The sequence below is a fragment of the Podarcis cretensis genome, assembly GCF_951804945.1.
Source record: "Podarcis cretensis genome assembly, chromosome: 3".
Classification (NCBI taxonomy): domain Eukaryota; kingdom Metazoa; phylum Chordata; class Lepidosauria; order Squamata; family Lacertidae; genus Podarcis; species Podarcis cretensis.
In genome coordinates this window covers 74,187,633-74,201,364 of record NC_137172.1, presented here as the reverse complement: position 1 = coordinate 74,201,364, position 13,732 = coordinate 74,187,633, and the positions used below count along the sequence as shown (strand labels likewise).

General features: G+C 40.8%; 1 protein-coding gene across 8 annotated transcripts in view; it reads left to right on the top strand.

Moving 5' to 3' along the window:
• The first annotated feature begins 59 nt into the window (after nucleotides 1-59).
• Nucleotides 60-13,732, top strand: part of ARMC2 (armadillo repeat containing 2) — an 85,741-nt gene continuing 72,068 nt past the window's right edge. For 6 of the 8 annotated variants that reach the window (XM_079971628.1, XM_079971625.1, XM_079971629.1 and 3 more), the window contains exon 1: nucleotides 264-480. The gene's annotated coding sequence lies outside the window, so the exon portion shown is untranslated. Of the gene's footprint in view, nucleotides 215-263; nucleotides 481-13,732 lie in introns of those variants that run through there. The other 2 variants (XM_079971620.1, XM_079971631.1) reach the window with 1 other exon arrangement.

Sequence of the window (13,732 nt, the reverse complement as noted above, 5' to 3'; positions counted from 1 at the left end):
AACTGGCTATCCCCCCTGCCCCATGGCTCTGCTAGACCTCTATGGGACTGCGCTTTGGTTTTGATTCTGGACTATACTCCGACTCCTGGACTTCAGGCTTGGCTGCTTGGATTTGTCCTGGACCGCATTTCCTGACTTTTGGACTTCAGACTTCGTTTGTGTGGATTGACCCCTGGACTTGGACTTTGGACTTGACATACTGACGTGCTGCCAGGTAGGCCAGGGGTTCAGGACATCAGAAAACAATACAAATTAAAGTAAAGAAAGATCGCAACTAGGAAGGCTTCATCTCCAAATAGGAACCACAGAGTTACGGTAACTTTCAGAGGAGGAGCCATTTGCCTCCTGGTGGACTGTGGGGAAAAGAAGCCCCCTGGTGATTAAGATGGCTGCTGGAAGTAGTTTTCAGTTGGGATGCAGCATGTGGAATTCCCTCCCCAGGAAGACTTGCCAGGCACCAAGCATCCCTTTTTACACCAGGTAAAGTCCTCCCCCCACCTTCTAGCATGTTATCTAATTGTTTGTGAATCCTCAGATAGTTAATGTGGGCTCCACTACCGTGGCAGGGCCTACTAATGCTGGCACTGCCCTGGCCTTCAGATACAGCGTCCCTCAGGGCATTGTGGGAAATATAAAAGGGCTGTCAAGTGTTGCTGCTTCTGTCACCTGTAAAAACCCACACTTGGGGCCACACCAGTGTAGGAGGGGACTGATCAGGGTATAGTTTTGCCAAAGGCCCTTAAGCTGGACCTGTACTCTAGGGACAATATTTTTACTTATTTCACCAATTTTTCAGGCGCAATGTTCTGCTGTATTGGAAGCGGCACTGACCTATGATGAGCAGGTGTAAGGCACCCTCATCCCCTGCCACACCCTAAGGCACCCATTCTTGCCATAGCTGTCAACGTTTCCCTTTTTTTAAGGGAAATTCCCTTATTCTGAATAGGATTCCTCACAAGAAAAGGGAAAAGTTGACAGCTATGATTCTTACCTTTTGCATTGCCACAGTGAATTGGTATGGCACAACATGCAGGTGCAATAGTGGTGAAACATCAGCGTAAATCCACTCCTGTGACAAATCTTTCAGTTTCACACAGAGAGAGGAATTTAGGAGTGATCTTATCCTTGCCCAACAGGCATTCCTTGATAGAATTACAACTGTAATCCATAGCATTTTCTTTCTTAATGCATGATTCCTTATTACCAGTGTGCAGCACATTTTTATGGGCCTTCTGCACTGTATTTATTTAACATATTTATAGGCTGCTTTTCTAGGTCAGACCCCCTCGTGGTGGTTTCCAGTATACAAATTGTTAGAAAACAACAACAACAATAACATAATGTTATATGCCACCCCCCATCTCTGCCGTGTAGTAGCAAAATTCATGTGGGGTTCCAGGCAACAACCCAAGGTTGTTTCTGTTGGAAAATTCAGGCACAGCAGAGACTGTAGTGTCTTTACACCTAAGCCTTGACGGAAGGTGTGCAGAGCATTGCACCCCAAGAGTGTCCCATGGTGCTTCTCCCATTGTTTCAGCCAGCTTGGGTCCAGAGAAGAAGCTAGCCATGCTCTCTGGGTACAGTCTCTCCCAGACAGCCTGCATGGAGTTCTGCTGCCCCCTTCCTTCTCGATCTTTCTAAAAACGTCCTGCAAAAGGACACTTTTTTACTGTAGTGACATCACACGCCCTGTAACCCTGGCAACCTCCCCCTCCCAACTCTTTTGTCTCTGCCCACTATTCATGGGGGGGGGGACAGTATATGCATTGTCAATCACTCTTGATGGCTCAGTAGTCTGCTTTCTTTGGCTGATAGAGGTGCCATTAAGAAACAAACTCCTGAACAGGAAAACCTGTGTCGTCTGTATTTCTACACTGCTAATTTCAGAGCCTGTTAGCTTGCCTTAGTTTTCTAAACACTGATTAAACCTCAACAGCCAGGAATGTTGGGAGAGGCAGGGCACCCAGAAACCCAGGGGAATCAGGGCACCTACAAATCAGTAACGATACCAACAAGTTGGCACTAACAATAAAATATTAAGCCCAGCATAGTAACACTACCATCTGGCCAAATTGTTTATTCTACTTATGTATTTTTATTTTATTTTATATACTTAGTGTCTACAGATTTCCTCCTCCCTTGGGCCTTTTCCTGTTTTTCAGAGTGGTCTTTAATATATTTGTAATTTGTATACAGCTTTATATTTTATACAATGCTAAATGATACTGCTTGGAAACCACATCTGTGCTGGTTCCATGATGTAAGAAAGGTGGGCTATAAATGTAGCAATGAATTTGCAAATGTATGCAAAATCTGATGAAAAGGTAGTGGTGTGTATGAAGGAGTATAACACTAAAGCAGACTGGGTATTTTTCAGAGTGTAAGATGCCCAGGTATGGGGAGGGGGGATTCAGACAAAATGAAACAAAGGTGTAATGAGATCTCACTTGGGTCGTTTCCAGATGATTTGTTTATTGAGCATTCATCCTGATTTGTTTGCACAAAGTTTGTAGGAAGGTTATACAATGTCTGCTGTTTATTGAGTATTAATTCTGGGGGTTTTTCGGGGGCGTTGGCCTGTTGGAAGCCATATCAAAAAAATGTTATCCCACACGTTCTAGTACATTTTTGCATAATTTTCCTTACCACAAAGGGACTGTTTTTTCTCAAAGTGAGCTTGTTATACAAGAGCACCAAATTCACTTTAATTGTGCAACCTGTATTTGCCAGAATGCAACTGAATCCATCCCACAAAATAGTGACAGCCTAGAAGGATTTTGGTGAAAATGTGAGTAGACCAATATGTAACCAGTTGTTTTTAAAGCAAAGAATATTGTGACAAATATGAGAGTATCAGAACAATGCTCAAGATGGGAGGTGGCCAGGAGGTGTCAATGTATTTACACATGATTACATGTCTATCCAGCTCTTTCTCCATGGAGATTAAGGCAGCATAATTTTCCACTCCATAGTAGCCTCACAACAGCCCCGAGAGGTAGATTACACTGAAAGTGTGTGACCAGCCCTATATCACTCAATGAGCTTCATAGCTGTTGCAATTTGAATCTGGGTCTCTCCAGCTCACATCCACCACACTAAGCTGATTCTCCAGATGCCTGTTCCTTGATCCCTATTTTTTGACATATACCTGCATTTGCAAAACAAGGCGGAATATGGAATTAATTGTGGGCTGCATAAGCTACTACTAGAAAATATTCTTGGAAGAAACAGGCAAAAATTATTCAACTCATCCCAGGCTTCCCAATATATTCTCCAATGTTTTTTAAAAACATTATTCCATCTCTCCCTTTTTCCTCCCAGCATAATTTGAATAGCGCTGAATCAGCACATCTAGTTCTCAAATAAAGTCTTGTGCCGATTCAGCCTACATTTGCAGTGTTGGGACTTGCCCTGGGAAAGCAAATTCTCATTTGTTTAAATGCAGCAAGGTTGTATTGTATGGCTTGGGGTGATTCTGGACTGAGTAAATGAAACTAACACACAACACAAACATACATACATTCCATTTGGCTGTCATCTTGAAGGCAATGCATCCTTTTTGCAAAACACTGAAGTGTAATTATTGGCTTTCCTTCTGTTTCACCAGTCCTTTCCTGTTGCTACCTTTAGATGCCCTTGGGAGATGGTGCTAATGAGATGACCTGCTGCCACCAATATCTGTCTCTTTAGGATTATGAAATTGAGTTGTTCAAGTGGATAAAGTCCAGAATTAGAAACTGTACGTCACCTGCATATTATAGCTACGTGCTTCATTTAGATTTGGCTGGTGACACACCTGTTTTGCATAAACATATTTTCTCATTGCTCCTCCTTAGAAAGGAATCTCTTTCTGTTAATGATGTTTTTCCAGTAATTCAAGAAGTGACCTATCAATCTTCTTCGTCTCTCCAATAAGAATGTATTAAGGAAGCAATTATCCTTTATTTGGATAAGAATTATTTTCCTCCCTTCCTTCTACAGCCTGCCTCCTTATGCTGATTTGATTCCAGAAAATAAAAAGGCAGACCATAGTCTTATTTGGGGACCAAATTCTGCAGGTGAAGCATGTAAATCACAGATCCCATTCCTCCCTGCTGAAGAGTTTTGTAACACTCAAAAGTCTTCACACACCAACAGAAGGTGTAAAAATGCCTTCATTTCCTTTGAGACTGGCCCAAGGCAGAGAATGCATTTATGTCTCTGGACACTTCTGTTTTATTTGGATTAGCATTGATTAGAACTGTTTTTTTATATATAAATTAAGTGCAATAAGTAGAATGACCCTTTATAATGTCTTCCTCTTCTTTGTGAATGCTGTCAGTCTGGTAAAGCCAGTAGTGTACTCTACAAAAGCAGTACTTCTGTAGAATAAAAGATGTGGGCATGTGATCAAATCAAGTCTGCATTCCTGTACATTTATGAAAAAGGTTATTTGGATGTACATGTACAGTCTTATAAGGCAGCCCATTCTTTGTCCAGGCGTTGCTCTTGGAACAGTCCTCCTAACTGCAATCTGTTAAGAGGCGATACCAGTATCTTCCTCCCCTCAGCAGATTCAACTACTGGAACCTAACTCTAGTTGTTTTTAAATAAAGATATTATTATTATTATTATTATTATTATTATTAATTAATTAATAATAAATTTGTTTTTATACCCTGCCAATTTGGCTAGCTCCCAACAGATATTAAAAGCACATCAAACATTAAAAACTTCTCTAAACAGGGCTGCCTTCAGATGTTTTCTAAAAGTCAGATAGCTGTTTGTTTCCTTGACATCTGATCATAGAATCATAGAATCATAGAGTTGGAAGAGACCACAAGGGCCATCGAGTCCAACCCCCTGCCAAGCAGGAAACACCATCAGAGCACTCCTGACATATGGTTGTCAAGCCTCTGCTTAAAGACCTCCAAAAAAGGAGACTCCACCACACTCCTTGGCAGCAAATTCCACTGTCGAACAGCTCTTACTGTCAGGAAGTTCTTCCTAATGTTTAGGTGGAATCTTCTTTCTTGTAGTTTGGAACCATTGCTCCGTGTCCGCTTCTCTGGAGCAGCAGAAAACAACCTTTCTCCCTCCTCTATGTGACATCCTTTTATATATTTGAAGATGGCTATCATATCACCCCTTAACCTCCTCTTCTCCAGGCTAAACATGCCCAGCTCCCTTAGCCGTTCTTCATAAGGCATCGTTTCCAGGCCTTTGACCATTTTGGTTGCCCTCCTCTGGACACGTTCCAGTTTGTCAGTGTCCTTCTTGAACTGTGGTGCCCAGAACTGGACACAGTACTCCAGGTGAGGTCTGACCAGAGCAGAATACAGTGGCACTATTACTTCCCTTGATCTAGATGCAATACTCCTATTGATGCAGCCCTGATGGGAGGGCGTTCCACAGGGTGGGCGCCACTACTGAGAAGGCCTCTCAACAAATTGATAAAATAAAAAGTACAAATAAAGTAGCGGAATCCAACCTTAGTTGATTCTGTTTGGTAGGAGGAAAAAGTAACAAATAAGGAGGCTGGTTGGTTCTCTAGATGCACTGCTACAGGGCTTCCCACAGCATTATATTGTCAATATGGAGTGAGGGAGTTTGCCAAACTGGAAAGCTATGGAGACTCTTTACATTGGCATGACAGGCTGCAGAGAGGCATGAATGCCTCTAGAATGAGCAAGGAAATGGTTGGGCAAAACCCGCATACAGGATATAACCAACATATTTGAATAACAGTGTTGCCAAAGCTGTTGGTATGGGATGGGAAGTAGTGAGGAGTGGAGTCACTTCTGAAATACGTGGCTCATGTGCAAGAAAGCCTTTAATGTGACTACACCCCTTCTGCTCCCATCTGCAATGTTCTGATGACCCCTGTTGCTGTTGGTCATCCTTGATGTTCCTGAATTTATTCACCCATAGGATTGGTATCCTGCCATTCTTAAAAAATATTTTCAGATTTTGAAAATATGGCTCCATTTGCCCTCATGTAGCCATTTGTTTTCTTATCTTTTAAAAAAGAACATTTTGTTGGCTTGATATTGAAGCAAGTCAGAAGCTGTGTTTGCAATTTGGTTTTGTAAATATCGGTACTTCACTTACTTGCATGGGAAATGGTTGCAATTAGGAAAGTGGAGGAAACTGACTGCAGGTGCCTGATCTCAGGTTCCTGATCTGCAACCACGTTGATGACAAGGGATGTAAAGCTGTGTTCACCTTGCCAACATAAAACACAGCTAGGTTTTTCTTTCTCTCAATTTGGATAGAAGCAGTGTTTCACCAAATGACAGGATACGGCACTGGATGCAGAGCAAACGGGAATGTGTATCCAGCCTAATTTTACAATGGAAAGTTTCACAAGGTTGCAGTTTAATGGGTATCATGTTTCCTTCTCCCATATCTATCCTGCTGCCTTAATACATGGATTTGGGAATCTAGCATATCAGCCACACCTTACCTTCTGCTGATTTAGAGAAAGAAACCTATGATTAGGCAACAATTATAATGAACACCACTATTTTTAAAATCTAAATGTTCTAGTACAAGATTTGTCATGTCTTTGGTGCCCCCAATGAAATTTAACAGCAGGCCTGTTTGGGTGGAATGTGACAAAAGACTGAAGCTTGAACACTGAGGAGGATACACAGATAATAAGCTATATTTACTGCACAACCACTCTGATCTAGCTAGGAGATATACATGTAGAAACAGGCATTCAGCATGTATCTGTTCCATTGGATTAGGCAAGCTGCACATGCAAACAGGGCCTATGCATGGTGGTGTGGAGTGTGTCCAACCTTTGGAGCTACATATGTATTTCCCAACACTGGATTTGGAACTTCTAGCAAACTCCACTCACAATGGTCCTTTTTGTCCATTCTAACAGTGTCAATCCCTTGTTTAGAGTGGCAGCAAAACCATCTCAATAGCGGGTATCACCTGTAAGAAGGCACATTCATACCTGTATCCAAAATAAAACGATTCATGGAAATTGTTATTACTACTATTTATTAAATTTTTATGCCACCCTTCATCTTTGGATCAGAGGGTGGTTTACAATAAAAAAACAGAAAAATACATAACATAGTACCAAACAAAAATAATACCGCCACCCACCTAGTTTAAATGGCCATCAATTGTTTAATTAGCCAAAGCCCTGAAAGAAGAGGGATGCTTTTGCCTGGTGCCTAAAGATATGCAACCAAGATGCCAAGTGAGGTTCACTGGGGAGAACATTCCACCAGTGTGGGGCCCTTGCAGAAAAGGCCCGTTTTTGTGTTGCCATCTTCCGGACCTCTTGAGGAAGGGGGACACAAAGAAGGGCCTCAGATGATGATCAGTCTTAAATCTTAAGAAATGAATGCAGAGACACATTACTGTTATTCTTTGTTCCTTTTTATTCTGGCTTCCTGTGGTGGTAATTGTGGTGGTAAATTTGTTTTATGATTTGTATGTAAGAGAGCTAAATAAAGTTCTGCAGAAGGATGATCATGTTATTGGGCAGCTTTTTATAAATATAGCAAAAATAAAATGAACTTCAGTAAAAAGTATCTTTTTAAAAATAGAAACTTTTCCCCTAATTATAACCTTAATATTATTTGTTGGTAGCTTAAAATATTCAAAATGTTTGTCCATTGTTTGATTAATTGCAAAGTTCAATATAAAATGTTAACTTTCATGTGTTTTACTTGAAAATAGTTAAAATGTACTTATACTGGAGGCTTCACTAAAATAATGTCAATGCTAATTGCTCCTTCAATTGTAACAAAAGTATATATTTCTAGAAACCTATAGCTTTGTTACTAATGGAGAAATATCAGGCCGTTTCCTCTGTGTTCAACTGAAGTTCCGGGTGGCCTTCTTGATATGTGCAATACATTTCCACCATAGCTCTCTTGTTAAATTGGACTTTGGTGTTTCTGTCTCTCTTAGATAGGCAGGAAGTGTAGAAGACTTTCAATAACTAAGCCAGTGTTCTTAAGAGTATTTTGTACTTGACACTGCTATACATGCAGTATTTATAAAGTACATGTTTCTTTCAACATGTATACTAAAAATAGGACACATCCACAGGCCTATCACAGGCTTGCCAGAAAAGACATGTCTGGTGTCAGGACACATCAGTAGTGACATTAATGGGGAGGTGAATGGCAGCATCCCAAGAAAACTCAGCTTTGCATTCCAGTAGCTCTGGTGCACTTTGTGATACATTGTCTGTGAACAAATGGGGGAGTGGAATAAATGTAATGGTTTTAAAAAACCTCCCCAGCTTCATTTATCAGTCGGTAAAAGTTCATGATTTCAAGCATAATGGATAAGAAGCATTCCCCTGATTAAAGTCACCATTCCCATGCCTCAGCTGATCTGAACCCCCCTTTAAATGGAGTCTGGTGCAGCCAGGGTGTAGCGTGGGGGGGGGCGTGGCCCCAGGTGTGGATTTCTGAAGGGCTGCTTCCATGCAGGAGACCCTATGCAGGCACCCCCAGCATGGCCCGGCCTGGCGGTCCCTTCCTGGTGTCAGAGGAACCAATGTTTGCGCAGAGAAACACCAGTGTGTGCTGCACGGGGGGGGGGGGGGGGGCTGCTGCTTTGTGCCGGCCAAATGCTTTGTCGACTGGCTGGGTTCCCCCCTGAACAGGTAGGCAGGCTTAGCAGCGTGTGGTTGTTCCTTCTTGTGCTGGCGCCACCCTCCCTAGATCCCAGCCTTGTAAGGCTGGTGGGGATGCAGCAGCCATGCACCCTTTGATCCCAGCCTCGCCTTTGCTGGTGAAGCTGGGATCGAGGGCACACGGCTGTTGCGTCCTTCTCGTGCCACCTTCCCCGTATCTGAGTCTTGCTGAGAAGAATCAGACTTGTAGCATTGTTTTTCCTGCCAGATGGTTACAGGAATGAATGCAGGTTGCTATAATCCTGTGCTCTTTCACTGAGCTATCTGTAGTGCATTTAGGTATTTTTCTACTCTGGGCTCAGTTGGCGCGGTGATCTTTGTATGGCAATGTGCAATTGCTTACTTCAAAGTACGATAAGCCAGACATGATGCATCTAGTTACATTTTCTGCTCATTCTGCTGAATGAGGCTCTGGACTTCTGCCCTGAAGTCCTGTCCTGATGGCACCACTGTAAGCAAATAATAAAATGTGTGTATTAGACAAATGGGTTTTAGCATTAATGCATACATCAGTGGTTTATGGAGAGAGAAAAGCTGCAAACTTATGAGCACTTACCTTGAACTGTGTGTGTGCTTGAGTATACATGCATAAAATCATGCTAAAACTGATATTTGGATGTCTTTCACAGGATCGACGTACATATGTGATGATGGTGTTTTACATTGTTTTTTACTATGCCAATGTTTTAGCTGTTTTTTCTATTGTATTGTTCAAATGATTAATAAATAACATAACTAACAAATAAAACTACATCACCCTACCTTCTGAAATTATTACTAAAAAGGCATCCTGAATCATAAGGCTCAGTAACTACAGGATTGCTCCATAACTCTAAATTCCATGACTTAATAATTATACTTTTTTCTGCATATCCTAATATTGCTTAACTTTGAACTTGACACTTGGCTACTTTTTAAAAACGTATTTTAGTGTTACACCTGGATTGTACATGTGGGCAGGAACCTTTTAATGTAAATTGAATGGTGAAGCTTTTAAATATGTTCACTTGCTCCTTTGAAAGTGTTACCTGACTTAGCATCTTGCAACAAGTGAGAGAGCAAATTGTCGTTTTTATACACGTAGTTAGTGAATCTTGAAAATTAATTCCATTTAAAGCTAGTCTATTTTCATTCTGTGAGAAATTGAACTTTGCTTCTGAGTCCTGTAGGGTGTTAGGGTGCTATTAAAAATTGGAGATTGGATTCCTTGGTCTGTGGTTGGTTGTCTGGACCCCTCTGTAAGGATATACAAAACACACAAAGTCCTTCAGAAAAAAGGACCCTCCAGCAATTTCTCTGAAGTATAGAAATAAGTCACGTTTATTTTCAGAAATGGTGTGTGGTTAGCAATAGCTCTGTGTGGGATCACGTACCCCAGAGCTTATTACAATTTATAGCTTCCACTGTGAACAAATGCTGCTAATAAATCTGTTCTCTGTGTTTAAGTCCAGAGCCCAAAACAGATATAAATTTAATGTATTTATTCTTCGAAGATTCATAATTTTAATTTTCTTAGTTTTAGCTGTTTTATCAATTTCTATACTGCAAACATTTTATAATCTACTGTCTTTATCTTGATTGACATAACTTGCTAACTACATGATCAGTTTTCTATCTGAAAACAGAATCCTGACTGAAATTTTTGTGGATTTTTAGTACACAGAGTATAGCAGCAGCATGATTTTAACACCTAACAATTGAGACTGTAGTCCTATATATGCTTAAAGGTAAAGATAAAGGTACCCCTGACCATTAGCTCCAGTTGCGAATGACTCTGGGGTTGCGGCGCTCATCTCGCGCTATAGGCTGAGGAAGCCGGCGTTTGTCCACAGACAGCTTCTGGGTCATGTGGCCAGCATGACTAAGCCGCTTCTGGCGAACCAGAGCAGTGCACAGAAAACCGTTTACCTTCCCGCAGGAGCAGTACCTATTTATCTACTTGCACTTTGATGTGCTTTTGAACTGCTAGGTGGGCAGGAGCTGGACCGAACATCAGGAGCTCACCCAGTCAGGGATTTGAACTGCCAACCTTCTGATCGGCAAGCCCTAGGCTCTGTGGTTTAGACCACAGCGCCACCCACATCCCATATAGATGCTTACCTAGAAGCAAATACAGTGGTACCTCGGGTTACAGATGCTTCAGGTTACAGATTCCGCTAACCCAGAAATAGTACCGCAGGTTAAGAACTTTGCTTCAGGTTGAGAACAAAAATCATGCGGCGGCAGTGGGAGGCCCCATTAGCTAAAGTGGTACCTCAGGTTAAGAACAGTTTCAGGTTAAGAACGGACCTCCAGAACGAATTAATAATAATAATTTTTATTTATATGCCGCCCTCCCCAACTATATATATATAGTTCTTAACCTGAGGTACCACTGTACTAAAAAGTACTTTTACACCAGAAGCTGCCACCGTGCAATTTCTGTTCTCATCCCGAAGCAAAGTACTATTTCTGAGTTAGTGGAGTCTGTAACCTGAAGTGTCTGTAACCTGAAGCGTCTGTAACCCAAGGTACCACTGTATCCCTGAACTCTGTGGGACTTAATTCTGCTAATATATTTAGTTTAGTTGTGAAGAAAATACATAATTAGTCCTCTTTGCACAGTTCCTATTTAGGTTGAAGGAAATTTGACCTCCTACTTATTGTAGGTACTATTTTGCAGTGCTGTCTATTAAGGTATGACTCATTCTAGAAAATAAAGTCCAAGCCAAATCTTGATGTACAGCCTTGAGTTTCTTAACCCATTCAAATGTCTATATACTGTATAGATAAACACTTACACATGAACTTTGAGAGAAAACTGGATTGGCCTATGAATGTTTGCTGTTTCACTTTACCTATTCAGGAATCTAGCTCTGTACTATCTGGTCAATTCATGCTAAATTATTCTTCCTTAGATGGATTATTTTTAATTTCACTTCCTCTTAAATATGAAGGACAGCATGCTCCAATTTTATTTAACTTCAGATTTTCATGCCTGCAGAATGGCCCAGTTCTTCTCCATTTAACTCATTAACCTAGGTGCAAAAAAATAGTCAAGGTAACTATACTCTTTAAACTATACTGTATAAATGGGTATTTCTTATATTGATATATTTGTAGCTTAAATATCCTGGGTGGAAGTCAACTAAGTTTTACTCAGGAATTTTACTCAAATTTACTGAAATTAATGGACCTAACTCAGTCATGGTTATTAATTTCATTGAGTCTACTCTGACTAAAAATATAGTTGAATACCACCCCCTCTTTATATATTATTTTTACTGATTGATAGTTTGCTGTAGATTCCCATCATACGTAACATCCCCTCCCGACTGACATTTTAAAAACTCTTTAATGCTGGTAATTTTCATGTGTACAATGCAGTGCTTTTTTTCCTAAAAAATGTTTAGGGGTACTCTCATTTTGACTCAAGAAAATCACAATATTATAGTTCAAATCGGGGAAAAGACCGTATTTTTTTCTCTATAAGACTCACTTTTTCCCTTCTAAAAAGTAAGGGGAAATGTGTGTGCGTCTTATGGAGCGAATGCAGGCTGCGCAGCTATCACAGAAGCCAGAACAGCAAGAGGGATTGCTGCTTTCACTGCGCAGCGATCCCTTTTGCTGTTCTGGCTTCTGAGATTCAGAATATTTTTTTTCTTGTTTTCCTCCTCCAAAAACTAGGTGCATCTTGTGGTCTGGTGCGTCTTATAGAGCGAAAAATACGGTAAATACAGTAAATGGACAAAAGTACAAAGATTCACAAAATGTTTAGGGGTATGTGTACCCCTGCGTACCCCCAGAAAAAAAGGCACTGGTACAATGCCTCCTTTTCATATTTAACCCTAAGATTTTTAACTCTCCTGGATATTTTTTTAAGAGGATCTTACATTTTCTTGGGATTTAAACTAAGTTTTTGACAACCTTTAAAAATCTCTGTTATTTTATGCAATGCATACCTTGCAAGTGTCCCGGAAAAACATGGGACATCCTATTTTTTCTGTGAGAGCACAGTGGCCATTGTGGGCACTGTGATCTTGCATGATGTCATGCTGAGATCTTGCCTCGAAAACGTGCTTTTTGGGGGGCTGCGAACTTGTGTGGTGCCCCAAAAGATGCATATTTGGGCTCCATGGTGTCGTGTAGGTCACATGACTTGCCTGGGAGCCCAGACAGGAAGGCACACATCCTGGTTTTGGGACTCAGCATGTTGCAGGGTATGTGCAATGCACAAAGCTTATTAAATTAATAAAAAGCAATGATGGACAAAAAACCTTTGATTTTTCCTGATGTCTAATTTTTATGTCACTATATAGCCTAAGCATAAGTTTAATGAACACTGAAATTAGAAAATATATTATTATGTAGCACATAGGTCCAAAGGATTCACTGTGCCAGACTTCACCGAACCTCAGCCCTGGACTGAGTGCCAAGATTCAACTCTAGAACATGGGAAGGCTGAATGCTACATTTGACTCCTTTGAGAAAGTGGGATATAAATTAAACAAATAAAAAAGCAGAATGGAATTGCTTCTGAATAGATGTTGAATACATTCCCCCTAAAACTTCAGTGTTTTAGCAGAAAAGTCACAACTAATAGATCTAGAACATCATCACAGAAAATATCCCCTCCCCACATCTAAGAGTCAGTGTGGAGCAGATTTACTCTTAGAGAATGCAGACTGCCTTCACAATGCAATCTGTCACCTGCAGTGACTATTAAGTTTGCCTCACTTACAATGAATTGCCAATTGTCTAGACTTGGAAGTTATGGTTGTGGTCCATAATATACTGCAAATGAGATCTTCTCTCCATTAAATCAGTTTTCCATAAACTAACCTGTGAAAGGTCTGTCCGTGTGTTCAAAGCACATCTCCCATTTAATAAATGCCAACAGATCCTGTTATATTTCGGCAAAAATGGCACAATCTATTCTGGTAGCAGCCATGGCTTGAACTAAAAGTTATGAGATGCCGTACTGAGAGAGATGAATTCTCTAAAGAGCTGTGACAGAATATAATTATGGAAGCCTTTCTGAATTTGGCAGCACCTCTCACTTTGGTGCGAAGCCATCATTTCCCCTTGCCATGTAGC